Here is a 6,358-nt window from a genome sequence, read left to right on the forward strand (position 1 = left end):
CCCCCCCGAAAGACTTATTTGTGGGTAACACTGGTGTTATAACATTAAAATACATCAGTTCATGCTGATGTGTGTGGGGATGCAGCTTCTGCCTCCCTTACCTTAGTTTTATCTACTGTTTGATGCTAATTCCTGCGTGTCCTCCTGCCCCAGTGGCAAAGCAACCTGGCAATTCGCTGTTCAACCGTGTGGAGCTCAATTAGTTTCTCTTGAGGTTTTTGTTGTTGATGGACTTCTCCTGCAACAAAAGATTCTGTACAGGAATGACTACTGAAAGGAGAGCATCCTTGTGTCTGCTTTGTCCATGTGATTGTCTCAGTGCATGGTCTGCTGGTTTATATGTTACATAGACACTTGGAGCTCTTCCTTTCATTAAGCAAAGAGCAGTCCTTGACTAAAAGGCTGGTGTCCCAGGACTAGCAACACATTTGATAGGTGGTGTCTGGTACAGATGAAATTGGAGAAGGAGAATGGACCAGACTCCTTCCCCAAAATGGACATGAATGTGTGCTGAGCCATAATTTATTGTTATTTATTATTTATTGTTAGCCATGAACGTGTTGGTACAACAAGTTGTGTTGCATTTTCAAGGAGTGAATTCAAGTGTAGTAATTTGGGGGGCAGCAGTGCTGGACTGCTCCTTAGGGTTCCTGGCTGCTACTTTTTTTTTTTTTTAATTTTGCTTTGTTAGTATGTAATAAGGGAATGATCTTTTCCTGAATTACAGCAAAGAATATAATGTCACCTTCCAGGTTAGATGAAGAGCCCTGCATAGATTCCTTTTTCTTCCTTTTATAACTCACATTTCCTCCTCACAAGTCAAGCATGAGCAGGTATATGCCCTTATAAATGCAATGTCTTGACAGGGCTGCTTTAATCATACTCAAAACACCATTGCCAATTTCCTAGGCAGTTTTTAATTGTGAAGTTGTTTGTCCTCTAGTTCTTGAACTCCAAACTTTTGCTTTCCTTCCCCTCCGTTGTAGACTCTCTTGTCCAAAAAGTCAGTTTTGGTTTTGTTTTTCTAAGATGCTTGTTTAATGATAGGCATTCAAGATGTTGGATTTTAGGAAAAATGCAGTGCATTTAGGTTTCCTTGTGGGATGTGGTTTGCTTTTGTTTAGGGTTTGATATTTTTTGGTTGTGGTTTTGGGTTTGGTTTTTTGTTTTGGTCTTTTTTTTTTTTTTTGACTTTGTGGTTTGGTTTTATACAGTTTGTAGAGCTGGCTATGCTGCTGTGGAGTTTTTTTACTTGAGCAAAGAAGTCGAAGGGAGAAGGCGTCATGCATCAATTTCCTCCGTCACCCTTGCAAGGGAGCTTGGAAAAATACACTTGGTTGTAGAACAGTTATCTGGGTGCTTCTTGTTCATCTCTCTTCTCAGGACGTATGGAAGTTGCCTTAAGTTGGAAAGTCACTTAGGTTTGGTGTTGGTCTCTAGCATACCTAAGTATAGCAGGTGCTGTATTACCTGGTACTAATTCTTTCTGGTGAAAGCTGTAGTGCTGGAATAAAAACTTACTGCTCAGAACTGAGGTGTGCCAAGAAACACTTGAGAGGTGGCACCATGCTTGGAGTGTTAGGGACCAGCTCTGCTTGAAGGTGTTGTAGGTACTTGTAACTTCTTGACGGGAATGAACTCTCCTCCAGTCCAGCTACCAGTGGCATTTATTTTTACCAGCAAATAATGTGAAGTGCTTGTTGACATGAATCCATGCATTAAGAGTAGTTGTTGCTTTACATATTCAGCAGCATGTGGCTATATGGCTGGCTGTAGGAGTGCTTTCTGCTTCACTGATTATCATTTGCTCTAGCTACATGTGAATGTAGTAACTGTAAGAGCTTGTGCTCCTTCCTCTTCACCCAAACCCCAGCATCTTTCTCCCTACTCCGGGACGTTCCACTGATGGGAAGTAGCTCTCAGGTCATCTTCTGTTTATGGCTGTAACTGTAAACAAAGCTCCTAAAGAGGAAAAAGGTGAAGTATCATCATAGCTTTGGATTACAGTGTGAGAAATGGTATAGCCTCATTATGCTCTGGTCTCCGTGAAAGATCACTGTATATGAGCAAGATCTTCATCTTCCTGTCTTTCTGGGGTTTGCCTTTGCCCTAAGCTTACCGCTTTATGTGGCAAAGTGAAGGCTTCTGAGATGGAAATGATCAAATGAAGTTATTGCCTTATAAATACAGGGAGCTAGAGTGACTTGCACGGATGCAGGAGTCTGCGCTGCAGCACTGTGGAGGTTTGAGGTGAGTTGGGTGATCCTGGCAGCAACAGATGTGTTACCAGCTTTGCTGATGAAAAACACTCGTTTAGGGTGGTCCGATGCAGTGAGACTAGGTGTGGAAGTCATTTGAACAGAGGTTGTGTCAGGCAATCGGTATAGAAAGGTTGTTGTTAATCTAAAGCTTATGGGATAGTGATGAACCTGACCTGCGGTAGCCACAAAGGAGCCCATCTCCTGCAGCACATCTGAGGTGGAGTCTTTCAGTGGGATACAGTCATCGCACATTTACTGTTGCTTTCCCCTGTGACTCCTGCTAGACTGCTAGCTCTTTCCCCCAGTCCTCAAACGTACAAATTTACCAAAGACGTCTCCATTCCAGAGATGCTTGGGGAGAGGCTGGGACTTGCTCAGCTTGCTCTCTTCTCCCAACCAGCACAGCAACACTCAAATGGTAGTCTAGAAAGCTTGAACTGGTGGAGGATTACTGTTCTTTTCAAGTTCACAGTTAATATCTTTTTGGAGTTTCATGGCTTTAGCATTTGAATGTTAACAAGTCCCAGCATTAACATTGCCCAGATCTTTAGAAAGGGTCTGAAACCTCTTCTGTCAGTGCCCACAGTCCTAGGAGGCTGGTATGTTGAGCTTCAGTGCAGAATTTAAAGTTGTTACCAGAACTTGCTTAGCTCTCTCTAGTTGAGCATGCAGGCTGAGTGAGGTTTCCAGTGTGGAGTCTGAAGTTTAGAATCTCAAAATCCTGTTTCTATAAAAAACTGAGGGTGCTTTCTCTTTGTTCAGACACTGAGCAGAAAGTGACTGATAGTGAGGTTTGCCTGGGAGAGAATCTGCAATGAGCTGACCTTGCAGCTGATTCCATCCCTCTTCAAATGGTTTCCTCTGGTTCTAGGACTATCTCTGTTGGATATTGCCTGTATATGAAGTAAGTAAAAAATAAATAGAAATGTGATATATGATGTGTTGCATAATTGGATATTGCATTTGACGTTGCGTAAGACATAACTAAACTTCTTGGAGCTTCAGCTTCCCTGCAGGGAGGCCAGCATCTGAGACAGCTGGAAACCCCATTCCCTAGCCTGGAGAAAACTGCATTTTCTCTGGTGGTCTGTAGGGGGGAACTGGTGGAGAGGGCAGCACCTCATGTGCAGCTCTGGTGAAGAACAGTTGGGTGGATGGTGGCTCTAACAGGAACCACTGAGTAACATGGTGAGAAAGTGTGGGATTATAAACTTGTGAGGCTGGTTTCTTCCTGTTTACAAATTACTTAAAGCTTCTATGTGGTTACCTTCCTTCTCCTTCCTCTTTGGCAAATAAACGTAAGCAGTGCTTCTTGGTGCCTTACTAATGGTGCCTTACTAATGGTGCCTTCCCAGGCTGAAGCAGTGTGGCTCTTCACAACCTCCACTCGGCTCTTTGACAGGTTGATCCAAGGGGAGAAGGAACTGACTAAGGGCTTCATAGGGAAACTCGTGGTAGAAACTCCTGCCCTTAACCCATCTTTCTTCTGTTGGTTTCAGTCTCCTGCAAGCTTGAGATGACTTTCGAGGAAGACCTGGCTGTGGCCCTCCCTGCTGGAGGAACTTTGCTATGTCTGACAAGGTTTTGGGATCAAATTTTTGTGGTAGGAAGCTAAACTTTGCATCCCAAAAAAATCCCCAAGAAGTCAGGAAAATGTTACAGCAAGGAAACTTCCCAATTTTGTCAAGTAAATAATTTTTAAAATATTAGCTGTATAAAATGCTTGGTTTTCGAGTTGACAGCTGTCACTGTATGAAAAGCCATGGTGTCAGGTGTTTTATGGAAAATGCTAACTTTTTTGTTATGATACTTCAAAATCAGCACCTTTCTGGACATTTTTGGCAAAAGATTTTTATATTTAAAATGTGTGTCATTTCAGTTTGCAGTGAGGGCAGGTGTCAGTCTCTTACCTCATGTAGCAAAAAAATCTCACTTTCGGTTTTAAAGCTTCGCTCAGAAATTCTGTGTCCCAGATGTATTTTTTATTTTTTTTTTAAACAAGAAGTCTCTTTGGAAAGAGGGGAAATCATAGCAAGGTCCTATTTATTCCTTAAAGCATGACCAGGGAGAGGAACAGAGAAGGAAACAGGAAAAGTCTTATTCCCATCTTCTTCAGTCTCCCTTTGTTTTTTCCCTGATTTTGTCTCTTAAGACAGCTCCTTCCTACATGAACAAGACATTGGGCAGTTCTGTTCCCAGGGCCAACCCTGGGCTGAGTTCCTGGCCATGAAACCTGTTTCAGTGAGACAGAAGTGGAATTGTGGCCCATGGGTATGGCACCAGTGTACTCGTGAGAGCCTGAAATGCCCGTAGGGCTGTGTCTGAATTCATGGCTGGCGTTTTTGCACGCAGAGCACTTTCCCACAGGTTGTCTGGGCAGTCTCGGGAGCAGCTGGGAGGGGACTGAAGAACATCCTACCTTGAAGCGCAAGTATTCCCCTCCCTGTGTGTTAGACTTGGCTGGAAAAAGAGGGAGGACAGAAAGGTAAGGCTAGGACATGAGCCAAAGGGAAGCACAGAGTAGGTCCTGTTTTTCCTGTCCTTTCCACAGCTTCAGTTGTCTTGGGAGAATGAAAAGTTTTTTCCTTCTTGTGGTGCTGTTGCTGGTAAATGGCTGCTGTGGGCATCATTGTCTTTTGCAAGGGATCTGTAAAATCTTTGCCACATGCTCCCTCCCCCTTCAAACCCAGCCCCCAGAACAGACTTCCCGTAGCTTGCTGATGTGAAAAGAAGACATAGGAGGAGGAATGGGGAGAGCTTCCTTTTTTATTATTAGAAATAATAAAAACAATGTCTCTAGCCCTTTTTCCAGGGAGAAGTGGCAGTGGTTACCACATGTCCACTAGTAGGTCTTGCCTTATCACAAGAATGTGCTACCTTGCATCTTTTAAGGCTCCTTTCCTTGAAATGTGATGCAAATGTGGATAGAAATGTAGTCAGCAAACTCCTCGCCTTTGTAGCAGGTTTGAGTGTCGCAGTTTGCATTCTTAAGCACTGGATGGCAGGTGATGCTGGGGGTTCACATCCTGGGTGCTCATTCTCATTCCCCGCCCCATGCATGCAGCAGCTCTTGGGGCTGCCAGCACCTCTTGTAATGCTGTGACGTCTCCCGAGGTACGAGCAGCATCTCTGTGCACACATGATGCCGTGTTACTCAACAAGTCCCGTGTGCCCAGAATGTGTCAGTCATGCTACACAGGCATAGGTCTCTCCTGTGGTGCAAACGGGGGCTGAGGTGTCCTGAGGCTGTTTGGCCAGGCTCTGCATGTGCTGCCTGGAACATGCTCCTCTCTTTCCACCCAGGAAATCCTGGACAGAAACATGGGTCTCATTGCTTTCTAAATGCAAATAATGGCACTTAGGCTAGTGCTTCGGGTGCTGCTTCTGTCGCACCTGATGTGAATTTCTAATGCAGGGGAGAAGGGATGAAACCCCTCAAGTTTTGGTGGTTGTTGTTTTGTTTGCTTGGGTTTTGGTTGTTTTGGGCTTTGTTTTTGGTGGGGTTTTTTTTGTTGGGTTTTTTTTTTTTTTTTCCTTCAAATGTGCTAGGTCATAGAATCCAAGACTGGTTTGGGTTGGAAGGGACCCTAAAGTTCATCCAGTTGCAACTCCCTGCCATGGGCAGGGACACCTTCCCCTAGACCAGGTTACTTCAAGACCTGTGCAGCCTGGTCTTGAACACTGCCAGGGATGGGGCAGCAACAACTTCAGATAAATTCATATTTTCCTCTTGACTGGCTATCTTTGCACACTTGTCACTGCATCTTGCATGTCAAAGATTGTCTCTGTAGAAATGGGAGGATATGGTGAGTTCTGAACAGCAAAAAATCTCCACCTTTAAATCTCAGCCTATGTTCAAGTGCAATGAATTGTAAATGCTTCCAATTATCTAATGACATAGATTCCTTGTTCCTGGTAACTGGCTGTCTTCGCTTCCAGCCTTTAAACGAGCCAGAAATAGAAAATCAGGCTCTTGTGTTTAAAACCTGAAAGTCTGCACTTGCTTAGCCTGCAGGTTAAGCTGGAGCTGCTCAGGCTTGGCTTTATGCATCTCACATCTTAATGATGAATAAGAAGCGTGTCCCAGGCGCTCTTGT

The sequence above is a fragment of the Nestor notabilis genome, unplaced genomic scaffold, assembly GCF_000696875.1.
Source record: "Nestor notabilis isolate BGI_N333 unplaced genomic scaffold, ASM69687v1 scaffold26408, whole genome shotgun sequence".
In the NCBI taxonomy this organism is placed as follows: Eukaryota; Metazoa; Chordata; class Aves; order Psittaciformes; family Psittacidae; genus Nestor; species Nestor notabilis.